The sequence below is a fragment of the Gigantopelta aegis genome, unplaced genomic scaffold (genome assembly GCF_016097555.1).
Source record: "Gigantopelta aegis isolate Gae_Host unplaced genomic scaffold, Gae_host_genome ctg947_pilon_pilon:::debris, whole genome shotgun sequence".
Classification (NCBI taxonomy): domain Eukaryota; kingdom Metazoa; phylum Mollusca; class Gastropoda; order Neomphalida; family Peltospiridae; genus Gigantopelta; species Gigantopelta aegis.
The window spans coordinates 41,790-54,110 of NW_024537128.1; the positions used below are offsets into that span (position 1 = coordinate 41,790).

At 37.0% G+C, this 12,321-nt stretch overlaps 1 protein-coding gene across 1 annotated transcript in view; it reads left to right on the plus strand.

The window, feature by feature from the left end:
• LOC121367147 overlaps positions 1 to 12,321 on the plus strand; it is a 145,126-nt gene that overhangs the window by 21,641 nt on the left and 111,164 nt on the right. The gene's annotated exons all lie outside the window — the stretch shown is intronic.

A 12,321-nucleotide genomic window follows, 5' to 3' on the forward strand; every position in this document is an offset into this window, starting at 1 on the left:
ATTATTATTATATGATAGTGTCGGATAGATTATGTAACCGATTGTTCACATCGGAAGATAGAAAATGGCTTAGCCAAATTTTTAGCTCAGAACTGGATGGTTGTTGGTGTAGTTTGTGGCCTTTCACATGTCTTGTGCCCTTTGCTAATAACCACCATTCTGAAATGTATCTGTCTGCATTGAACTCGTCAAAATCATGCACGGTGGACGCTGAGTGGATGGCAGCGTTAGGGTTAGGGTTGTAAAATTCCCGGGAATTTTCAGAGTGGAAAATTTCCAGTGGAAATATTGGGAATTTACGGGAATTTATGGGAACTTTAGGGAACTTTCAGGAAGTTTGAAAATTTAATATTTTTTTTTAATTTTGGCAATGAATATAAAGATTAGGGTACTGTGTATATGTAAAACAATTCAGAAACAGAGAATCAAAAGTACTTTTAATATTGCAACTGAGAAATTGTTCTGTGATCCATACATGTATCTTTTCCACCATGCAATACTTGTTTTCCAGGTTGATTTTCCCAGTATAACAAATGATGTATAAATGATTTAAATGACCATTAGGCTACCGTGACAATTAACTGCATAATAAAATTTAAATTCACTTTTTAAACTTCTTTAATCAGTAATTTCTCATTATCTGAAGTCAAATGTAAGAATGCCGTAAGTAGAAACAGTCCCATTATCCACATCTTTCCTGGGAAATAGTTGGCTCCTAAGTCGAGAAGGAGTAGATGATTGGTCTGTGGGTGACTAGTCTTAACATAATATATATGCAACTATAAACATAAGAACATACAGTTTTTTCCTCTATTAAACTGAATTAAGCTTTAAAACACCTTTCTTTTAACCAATTGTTTCTTATTTCAAGTGTTCTCTGTTACATACATGTATAGCCTGTGCCTCTAGTACTATTTAGTCTTGTGATTATTCAGTTTGCATATCATCCAGATCATCAGATTCAGATGAACTAGCTGCAACTTCATCATTCTCAAAGTCAACTTCAAGTTGCGTTGATGTATCTTCAGTGGACTCGAAAAGTATCAGGTTTGACCTGATTGATACTAGTTTTTCCACCTTTGCATTGGTCAGCCTATTATGCACCTTGGTGTGAATGCTGCCAAATAACGACCAGTTTCGTTCACAACTTGCCGACATTGGTAGTATTCAAAGAATGATTGAAGCAATGGGAGATAGAATTTCTGTGCCACATAAACCCTTCCACCATGTAGCTGCTGAGATATGCTGAGCTGAAGCCCATACCCCTTCCCCTTTCCACAAGCCATCCTTTGCAAGGTACTTTGCTAAACATGCTAGCACTCTTCCTTCATCAAGTTCAAGATGGTGTGTCATAGCCGATATAACTTCATATGCACTACTTATTTGCTGGTCATCAAGATCATCTCCATGGCACTTGGGGTCTAACATATTTGCTGCAGCATGAAAAAAAAAAGCATGAATTGGTTTCAAGCAAAATTCTTCATGATTCTCAATGAATGTTAAGGTATCATTCTCTTCTTGTTTCTGAAGTGGTGATTGTGGCAGAGCAATGGTTAGTTTTTCTTTCAAAGTTTTGAAGTGTCGTGGAACATCAGACAATAGAGATGAATCGCCTTCAATCTGGGTTATAGCCGAAGCAATTGGGTTAAGGACTTTGAGGCTGCTCACTATATAAGCCCAGAACACATTGTCAAGTAGAATGTGTCTGATAGTAGCATCTATCTCAACTAATTCCATTATAGCCAGCTCTTGCAAAGATTCTTTGCCATCAAGAAGACTCTTATACATTATGACAACTGCATACCATCTTGTTTTGCTGGGAAGCTTAAGACTGGTGCTCTTCTTTCTGGCCATTTGCTTCTGACTAAATGTGGCTGACACAATCTGCCGCACTCTGACATACTTCACCACATTTTGGGCTTTCTTGAATAACGTTTGCATTGTTTGTAACTTCATCACATCATCAAGAAGTAGGCTGAGGCCATGAGCTGCACACCCAATTGGTGTAATGTGAGGGTATTGTTCATTAATAATTTTCCATGCAGCTTTCATATTTGCAGCATTATATGTAATGACAGCAAAGACTTCGTTACATCCAATGTCTGTGATGACATTTTTTTACCTCATTTGCAATGTATTCACTGGTGTGTCGCTTATCTTTTGTATCAATGCTTTTAAAGAACACTGTGGTGTGGTGATGATGTAATTAATGATACTTTCACCTCGAATGTTTGACCATCCATCAGAGATCACTGCTAGACAATCAGCATTTTGTATTGTTTCAGATACCTTGTCATGAACACGGACATACTCAGCTTCCAACAAATTAGTAGATAATGCATATCGTGTTTTGGGGGGGGGGGGGGGATATGCTGGGCGAATTGTATTGAAAAACCTTTTCAAATATACATTTGATGTTAGCATAAGTGGTGATCCTGATGCACATATTGCTCACGCCAAGCTTTCATCTGCTTTCTGCCTTGTGCTATCATCCATGGAATCGAAGAAGAATGTTCCCTTCGAAGATGGTACTGCTGAAGATGTGCTACCTTTTGAGGTCAATGTATCAGCTGGAGAACATTAGTAGCTTATTGTGGATGAAACAGATGCTACAGCAGCTGATAACATGTGTGGTGTGGATGGACCAGGTGAAACAGTCAAATCAATGGTTGGAGGTGCTGGTGTAGCAATACTGGATTTCACTTGTACTTGCTTGGGAACAGTTTTCATCATATTCTTAGGAAACTTGGTGCATTTTGCAAGGCGTTTTCGTTGTTTAGTAGCATTTTTCACGTAACACTGAACAGTATTTGCACAGATACACTTCTTTTCCATCTTTTTTGGCAGTGGAAAAATGTTTCCATACATCGGAAAGTCGACGAGGCATTAGAAACAGTTGGTAAAATTTGATGGCCTTCTATACTGTCAACTGTTGTGGTAGTATTGGCAATTTGCAAGACGTTAAAGGGTATATTAAACATTTTAGAAGGTAAAAAATCAAATCCACCAATGTAATGTTTCATAAACATATAATTACGATCATGAAAATTTCGATATTAAAAATAAAACAATTGTTATTCAATATTAAAGGGACATACCATAGTTTTTAAACATTAAGGCATATTGTTTACTATTATAGCCGGTTTTGATAACTGAAATCATACTTTACTTAGATTTTATTGTTTAGATTATTCATTTCCGTACATTTGAAGTGTTTTTGGTCATCCTGGTGTTTTTAATATTACAAAATGCATTCTCATATTTTTTAAAACGCACGTGCATCTGAGAAGTAACAGATATGGAGTAGAGTTTTAGTCTATTTTTAGAGAGTATTTCACTATTTCAAAGTCACAGACTCATGTTTTACTCAATTGTAACTTTATCCAAATGTGTTACAGGTTTGTAGATTAACTAAACTTAGTGTTAATTTTCACGGGTTGAAACTAGGGTATGTCACTTTAAAACTAAGATTTTTATATTCATATAATTATGAGAAGTATATTTCCATGCTTAAACCAATAATTTTAAAATAATACACTTACTAGGGTCCTTTGGAATATCATTTATGAATTGTAGGCTTTAGACTGGTGTCAGTTAAGCTACTGGGTTTGAAAAAAAATGTTTATGTTAATAACAAAATCGTTACCTTGTAAAATTGAAAATTTCCCAAAATTTCCAAAATTCCCGCCCCATTGAAAATTCCTGAAACTTCCAAAATTCCCGGAAAGTTTCCACTCCTTCACAACCCTAGTTAGGGTAGATATTTATATTGCCTGTCAGTCAAGTTATCAGTTTCGATACTTTTTAATTGCCCGTGACTCCGAATGTCGTGAAGTTTTGTTTTTCCAGGCCTAGGGCACCAAATTTTAGAGGGGGGCAAAATTTTGTGAGAATAAAAAACATGAAATTTCACTTTTCCATTAAAGGGAGGATCAACTTAAATATGAGCCTGATGTGTTGGAAAGATGCATACCAGGACAACCAACACATACTGACACTTTAAGAAATGAAAAACGCATAATTTTAGAGTTCATGAAAAAACTGTGATTATTCCTGCTAACTGGGGGCAACCATTTTGTTTCGTTTTTGTGACATCCGGTGGTATAGCTTGGGGCGAAGTGACGTCAGCTCCGTCCAACTCCTCTATGCACAGTGTAAACAAACGCTCTAATTTATGACAAGGCACTTCGCTTTCATCAACCTGACTTGTAAAACAACATAAATGACTTGATAGTATAATAAACTATTTAACTAAATATATTTCAATTTGCATCAAAAGAACGAAATGGAGTTATAGTATTTTACTTTTTTTTTAAATCCAAAGAAAAAAATGCATATTATTAGGCCTATTGGTAGGGTACGTTTGAGCAAAAACAACCACTTACGATACCCAAATGATAATTTTATTTTATTTGGGACTACCATGACTGGAAATAAGCCCAGGGGGCCAAGACAACTCATTGTGAGCTTAGCATGGGGTGGGCTTATTCCCAAACAAGGGGCCAGTTTTGTTGGAAAAAAAAAAAAAATAATAAAAATTAAATGAACTAGGAAGAAAACAAAAAACATTCAGTAGCATATCTATTAATTAGTATTCCATTTGTTATTAATAAATAATAATTGTTTATTAATTTTTTTTTTTTTTTTTTTACCAGTATCAAATTATCAGAAACACACCTTCTATGTTACAATTACTTACAAGTGCTGTTTATTTACATCCAAAATTTAATGCTGAAAAGACTTAAAATAACAGCAATTAACAACAAACTCAATAGCGTATACACACGTTTCTGATACATGCAGCCAGCTTAAACTACAAAGAATTGTCAATCTAGGTCATTGTTCTTAGCGAATCAGAATAAGGTATTTGCCTAATTAGCATTAACTGTGGACCCAGTGTGGTGGTAAAAATAGACATTGGTTTTAGTTCAGACTTGGGCTTTGGTACTTCAAAGAAATACTACAGGCATGAAATTGAAAACAATGTTACACACTGTTACTGTTAGACTGCTAAATCTCACTGGTGGCATCGTGGTTAGGCCATCGGTCAACAGTCTGGTAGGTACTGGGTTCGGATCACAGTCAAGGCATGGGATTTTTAATCCAGATACCGACTCCAAACCCTGAGTGAGTGCTCTGGAAGGCTCAGTAGGTAGGTGTAAACGACTTGCACCGACCAGTGATCCATAACTGGTTCAACAAAGGCCATGGTTTGTGCTATCCTGCCTGTGGGAAGCGCAAATAAAAGATCCCTTGCTGCTAATCGGAAAGAGTAGCCCATGAAGTGGTGACAGCGGGTTTCCTCTCAAAATCTGTGTGGTCCTTAACCATATGTCTGACGCCATATAACCGTAAATAAAATGTGTTGAGTGCGTCGTTAAATAAAACATTTTCTTTCTTTCTTTCTCACTGGTAAAATATTGTGCTACATTTGTGTTTAATTATCTGCAGAAGGTATGACCTTTTAAATGAACTTTGAGCAAACTTGCAGTTTCGTGTTACTTATACGGTGACGAAGTTGGGGGTTGGCTTATTTACGAATGAGGGCCTAATTTCTTAAATGCTATCATAATGGAGGGGGGCTTATTTAAAGACATGGGCTAATTTCTGGTCAAATACTGTGTCTGGAGACCGTCTAAATATACACCTGCCAATCAGGAACCACAGGTACAGGCCACGGAAAGAAATGTCCAATTAACCAAGAAAACACACCGATTATTTCAGTATGTGGGTTAATTTATGTATAAAACATAAGACAGTTATTTCAACACTTTGACAATGGTGGTTTATTTTGTATTGAAAAATAATATATACTTGGTGCTGGCTTACTGGGATGGATATTATTACAAAACATTGCAATGCATCCGCAAAAATCAGGTATGTTTTGTTTCTTCAGTTCAAAGACTAATTCCTGACGTGACATGCTCTTTCCTGGATTTAGACCTGAAATATGTCTTTATTTGTATTCATCAGTTAAAGTATATGTGTTAGCTTTACATATATCTAAAATATTGGCATATAAATTGCCATGATGAATTTTACTTGTAGAAAGAAGGAAATTGCATTTTAGGTAAATAGGTAACTAGTTTAACGTGCTCATATACCACTAAGGTTTCGAACACACCAATCCCTTGTCTGATCTCAAATAAGATCGGGGGCCTGACTTGGGACAGGAAATTAAGTTTTCAAAATATTTCGTGGGAGGATGCCAAATGATGTTGAGTCCCACCAGAAATGTAAATACACCACCAAAGGAGTCAAACCAGAGTTCAGTAACATTTTTATACCAAGTCCTTCATATAGTAAATCGATTCTTTCTTATTCATGATATTTTCGACTTTGTACGGGGGTTTGGGACCTGATCCCCAGGAAAAATTAAAAGCTAAATAGTCTGAAGTGCATTTTCTTGCATTCTACAAGTACAATGTACAATTCATTTTTACAAATATTGCCAAATTTCAAGATGTATAACATTTGTATGCAAGGTTATACATTGAATATATAACCACAACTGTACAATCCAATCAAATAATTTTGTACAGTTAAGTCTAAACCAGTCAGCCCCCTCCCCAAATGTTCACTTACTTTCACCATACCTGCATATGCTCTCCATTTGTGGTATGTGGGGGCAAAAATATTAGTGGTCTAGGGAAACCAAATACTCAAATACATCTCAGAGTTAAAAATTAGCAGTCTCCTGGTCGCCCGTGGCAATCTTCATTGCTTAAGGGCGACTAAGAATTTTACAAATGTAGTCCGTTGGGCGACCATTGATTTTAGGGTCTGACAAGTATGGTACCAATTAATGAGTATACTGGTGAGGCACATGATATGCCCGTCAGGAGTTTGATGGAAAACCATAGATATTAATGACTATGTTAGGGTATGATTCAATTCTAATTATGTGAAATTTTTGCAATGGTAAACAGTCCTGGCTTCTTAAAACGTTAAACAAGATTTTCCTATGATGTTCAGAATATAGACCAATTATTTTATTTATTTCTATCATAGTGACCTAGTAACTGCATGTGACACACCACCATCCCAAGTTCCTACATGTGAGGTTTTATGGTCCTGTATGCATCTGTATGTAAGATATTGGTCCGGACACGGATTTACTGTTATGTGCAATAGACCATCACAGTGACCTAGTAATTGTATGTGACACACCGCCATCCCAAGTTGTTCCTACATATGAGTTTTGATGGTCCTGTATGCATCTGTATGCAAGATGGGGTCCGGACAAGGATTTACTGTTATGCATGTGCAGTAGACACTGAAAAGTAGGTCACAGTGACCTAGTAATAGTATGAGACACTGCCATCACAAGTTGTTCCTACATGTGAGGTTTGATGGTCCTGTATGCATCTGTATGCAAGAAATGGTCTGCACAAGAAAAAGTTCACGGATGGATGGACGGATGGAAGAACAACGCCATACCATAATAAGACTCATCATATAGACAGGCATATAAAAAGGAAACACACTGAAACTGAATCGAATATGACAAAACACATTGCGTCTGTGCCGGAGTGAACTACATGTACAGATCTGGCAGCAGAACATGCTCTATATTTTGACAGTGCCAAACTTAGGATCTGGATCAGGATCTAAAAATAGATCTTAAAATGTAGTGAAGACACAGCATGCATTTTTAAAAATCTGTAAATCGTCGGCTTATTGGAATGGGCTGGCTTATTGGAATGGGCTGGATACGCCATAATTATCTAGTAGAGCTACTGTTTGACAATTATTGTTATTCAATGCTATGGTAAAAAGGAATCATATTTAATTAGCCTATATTATTCTGGGATAAAATCAAAATCTATATTGTAGTTTTAACTCACACTAATGTGAGCGCATATGCACATATAAAAATAACTATTGAATTTTCCATTAGGCCAAGTAAAAAAAATTATTTGGTTCCTGTTACATGCCAAAAACAAATAGGGTAGGTAGGTAGGGAAAACTATTTTTTTCTCCCCCATTTTCGAGCTAATATTTCCTGAATAGTATAGCAGATTAATATATTAAAAGCTCTTTCTTTGTGTTACAGTGCAACTGACAATACATACTCTAATGAGAATCATTAATTATTTTCTATAAAAAAAAAACCCATGTCGTAACCTAGTCAAACCACAATCGGTATTAATGTAAACACCACCCAAGTCTAATACTACACGGTAAGGTTATAAACTACGATAACACTAAAATAACACTATAATTTGTTCATTGGAAAAAAGTTTTAATATCAAAGGTCTGATCCACAACATGGTTACACCCCCTCACAACTACAGCAACAACACTGATCTTCCCGGCCTATTTCATTGCCAGTATTGCAGTAACAAAATGTACATCATGAACACAATGAAGATGTCAATAAAAATTAACAAAATAAGTTAACAAAAAGATCTCCATACTAACTATCCTCATAGCAGAGATATCAAAAGAAAACAACTATTTTCAGGAAAACAGTTTCCCTTTTGGTCGTCCATAAGGACACTGCACAGTATCTTTGCACTGTTGACAAAGAGGTAAAACAGGTTTGTATTTTTGCTTTTAAAGGTCTGATCCACAACATGGTTACACCCCCTCACAACTACAGCACTGCAGACGCTATTAAATGTGAAAAGAGTTGTCATTTCTTAAGGTTTTGGGTACTACCAGTTCATTTCAAATGCCATGGATATCATCATATTTAATAATAAATACAGGGGTTATTTGTCAAACAAATGCAAAATATTGATAGAGTTGATGTCTAAATATTTAATTTAAGTAATCTTTTCAGCATAATCGGCTATTTTCATGTTTACTCTTTATGTTTAACATTGAATCGTAACTCGGTATTTCTAGAAGTTCGATTACGTTTTAGGGAATTCCCCTACCAAAATAGACTGGAAATTTGTATCATTCTGCTTTTTAACAGTAAACTAGCGTAACATTTTGAAGATTGGATTCACAAGTTCCGAGTAGTTCCGAATGAGTACGAGAACATGTCCGAGAGCATGTGGTGTCAATGGCGTCTTCCATTTACAGAGTAGAATGTCAAAAAATGTGCTCATTCAAATCAAATAATATTACACATGTATTTAAATCAATTTCAAATGAAACGACATTCAAGGAATCGGAACACCTCGTCACATTCCGCTACGCTTATATTTCGTGGAAATGTATGAGGAGTTCCAAATGGCTCTCGGAAGCTTTTCGCGCAATTTTACTTCCAAAGAGTTCCAAATGAAAAGCTTCCGAGAGCCATTTGGAACTCTTTGGAAGTAAAATTGCGCGAAGTGTTCCGGGTCTTCTGGTAACGAGATCTTGGACTGACAGATCTCGTGGCATCTCTCTGCAGTTGTTGTTTTTAGAGTCGACGAAAATTAGGATTGATATTAATGGATTATTAAATAAAACAGGTGGGAAAAAAAAACGGTGGGGAAAAGGTTAAAAAAAGTTTAGGGTCGGCACCAAAAATTTAGGGACGGTCGGGTAACCGGAACCAAACAAGTTTTTTGACTACACCTTACAGTGCTTAATCCAAAGGTCAGTTGATTGATTGTCGTCAGTATTGTTTAAGGTTTAAGCAATTTGAATGAAATAAGAACAGATCGGGTTTAAAGTCTTGACACCAAGATTTACATGATGACATAACCGTCCAAATATTACTTTAATAAACAATAAGTACATATTTTGTGCTTTATAATATACTACTCAAAAGAATTTAAGGGTCAGACGATATTTTCGACATTATTTTCTCAATATCAATTATATTAGCTAGACCATAATGTCACGCATGGTATTGTTCCATTTGACGAAAGTGGGTCTAAGCAACCCATAAATGAATTAAAATCCACTGTCATTGACACTGTCGACTAGTTCTAATGGCGAAAACATGCTTACATTTGCAAGTAAATTAGGGCGAAAGCGAAAGGTCTGCTAAGTGCCCATAACTTGCTTTTTCACAAAGCGCTTCATTTGTACGCTTTGCATGTGTATTCCATGTTCCCAATGCTGAATTTCCGTATAATTGGAGCTTGCGTTCGTGTACGGTGCACACTCCAAATTCGACAATGGTACGACGTCAACTGACTATCGAAGATCAAGGAAGGGCTATTGCTTGGCTTCAGGATGGCAATACGCAAAGAAATGTTGCTCTGAGACTTGGTGTCAGTCAGAGTGTCGTTGGCCGACTGTGGCAACGGTACCAAGCAAAGAATTCTGTTCGAAATCGTCCACGTTCGGGAAGACCCCGAAGCACTACAAATAAAGAGGACCGCTACATCACCAATATGGCTCTACGTCAACGCACAACCACTGCACGCCGATTACGTGACAATCTGCGGACTGCAACTGTAACTCGAGTGTCTGATCAAACCATACGCAATCGTCTGAGAGCCAATAATCTACGCTGCCGTCGCCAGGCTGTTCGACCACCACTCCTACCACGTCACAGAACGGCCAGACGTCACTGGTGCACGCTTCATCTGCGGTGGCAACGTGTTCAGTGGGGTCGAGTGATGTTCACTGATGAGTCCAGGTTTAGTCTCCAGTTCAACGACGGTCGGGTTCGTGTCTACAGACGTCCTGGGGAGCGCTTCGCGGATGTTAACGTTAGACAATGTCACCGGTTCGGTGGTGGCAGCATCATGGTGTGGGGCGGCATCTCTATCCACCACAGGACCCCCCTCTATGTGGTGGATGGCAATCTGAATGGAATCCGCTATCTGAATGAGATTATCCGGCCGTTGGTTCTCCCAGGCCTTCAGCAGATTGGCGGCGGGGCAGTTCTGCAGGATGACAATGCCAGACCCCACCGCGCCAGGGTGGTAACGGACTTTCTCAGACAACAAGGTATCGCCAGGATGGATTGGCCAGCATATTCGCCTGACTTGGCCCCAATAGAGACGCCTGGGACGAATTAGGCAGGAGAGTTCAGGATAACCATGCCCCTCCGGCCAACCTTCATGATCTGGGTCAACTTCTTATGGCAGAGTGGCAGGCCATTCCCCAAGAGTTCTTCAGACGTCTGATCAACAGCATGAGGCAACGATGTGTCGAGTGTATTCGCGCCAAGGGTGGATTCACACACTATTAAATGAATGTTCTAATGTGTAAAATCCATGTTTGACAACCTTCAACTTTGACAGCATGTCATGTGACTTTCTTGTATACAGTGACGTTTATTTGTGTGTTTTTGTAAATATGGAACAATAAATTAAATTTTTGGTGTAGTTTACATCATCAATCTAATACACTCTGAAACTTATTTGGTTATAAATTTTTGACCCTTAAATTCTTTTGAGTAGTATATGATAAAATGTTTGTTGTTTTTTTCAGATTTATTTTCCTTTTGATATTTATTTGTTAGTAGCCTACTACTGTAGCATTTACAATATCCAAATTAAACACACACGTGTTCTTGCACATTTTACTTAGGCAGAAGATATTCATTTTTAGGCTATTAATAGCCGTTAATTGTTCGTTGGCTTCAAAAGGGAACCAATGAATTGGCATGTAAATTCATAATAAATAAAGATAAAATTCATATAAAACATGTTAATTTATTTAATTTTAAACTCATGCCATCTCAAATAACTTCTTTCTCTGTTTTTTGGTTTAGGGAGGAGTTCAGGGTAAATTAAAAAATAACAGTTACAAATTACCATCAAACTTCATAGGTTAAAACCGGCCTCGGTGGCGTCGTGGCAGGCCATCGGTCTACAGGCTGGTAGGTACTGGGTTCGGATCCCAGTCGAGGCATGGAATTTTTAATCCAGATACCCCCTTACCGAAATGACTTATATTTTTCACTTATAAGTGAAGTATAAGTCGTTAATACTTTTCAAGTATAAGTGACTTATAAGTAAACGATTAGGATTTTGTATGCAAATGAGGCATCACTTATACAAAGTATATGTGACATATAGGTGAAGTGTTAACCATATATATAAGTGAAGTGTAAGTCATTCGCTTATATTTAACAGAAGTATTAGATATATATAAGTGACTTATAAGTGAAATATAAGTGAAGTATAAGTGATTCACTGATATTTAACAGAAACTGCTGTATAAGTAAAGTATAGGTGAAGTATAAGTGATTCACTGATATTTTACAAAAATGCTGTATAAGTGAAATATAAGTGAAGTATAAGTGATTCACTGATATTTACAAACTTTGCTGTATAAGTGAAGTATAAGTGATTCACTGATATTTAACAGAAACTGCTGTATAAGTGAAATAGAAGTGAAGTATAAGTGATCCACTGATATTTACAAACATTGCTGTATAAGTGAAGTATAAGTGATTCACTGATATTTCACAGAAAC